At 38.8% G+C, this 864-nt stretch overlaps 1 non-coding gene across 1 annotated transcript; it reads right to left on the bottom strand.

The window, feature by feature from the left end:
* Positions 1 to 485: 485 nt before the first annotated feature.
* LOC115900597 lies at positions 486 to 611 on the bottom strand. The gene has a single exon (XR_004060268.1). It is a non-coding gene; the product is annotated as a U6atac minor spliceosomal RNA (small nuclear RNA).
* Between the last annotated feature and the right edge of the window lie 253 nt (positions 612 to 864).

Genomic DNA, 864 nt, shown 5'->3' with positions numbered 1-864 from the left:
TACTATTTTAAAGCACCTAACCAGTATCTGATGTTAAATGCATGCAATCATAAAACATCTTTATGAAACCCCTAACAGGATATGGCGTTACATGAAGCTTTTATAAAAGCAATTAAACCAAAATAGCCTTTACCTCCTGGCAACTTAAACTCCAGCCAAATATTGATGCAGACTAAATTATTAAGGGATCAAAACAAATAGTGGTTAAATTAGTTAAATATTATTATTGCATTTAATAAAAGACCAAATGTTTTTGTTGGGATAAAGAGCAGAGAAATTATTTCTAAGCCTGCATATCAAAGGAAACCCTAACTCTTTCATGACAGAGAGAGAAAGCCCACTGAGCAAGATAGAAATTCTGAAGCATTCTGTTACAAACCAGGCAGAACAATATAACAGCCTGTAGGTGACGTAACTTGAATTTAAAAAACTGAAAGGAAGTAGCTACAGTCCTCCGCTCTACCAGCTGAGCTATCGAAGGGACGTGTAAACGATGGTTAGATGCCACGAAGTAGGTGGCAATGCCTTAACCCTATGCGTGTTGTCAGGCCCGAGGGCCTCTTCCATCCTTGTCAAGGGGAGTGCTAACCTTCTCTCCTTTCATACAACACAGATAATTTTAGACCAATATCCCTGATGAACATCGATGCAAAAATCCTCAATAAAATACTGGCAAACCGGATTCAGCAGCACATCAAAAAGCTTATCCACCATGATCAAGTGGGCTTCATCCCTGGGATGCAAGGCTGGTTCAACATTCGCAAATCAATAAATGGAATCCAGCATATAAACAGAACCAAAGACAAGAACCACATGATTATCTCAGTAGATGCAGAAAAGGCTTTTGACAAAATTCAACAGCCC

The sequence above is a fragment of the Rhinopithecus roxellana genome, chromosome 11 (assembly GCF_007565055.1).
Source record: "Rhinopithecus roxellana isolate Shanxi Qingling chromosome 11, ASM756505v1, whole genome shotgun sequence".
NCBI lineage: Eukaryota > Metazoa > Chordata > Mammalia > Primates > Cercopithecidae > Rhinopithecus > Rhinopithecus roxellana.
The sequence above is the reverse complement of the archived record's forward strand: the minus strand, read 5'-3'. Positions and strand labels throughout refer to the sequence as shown.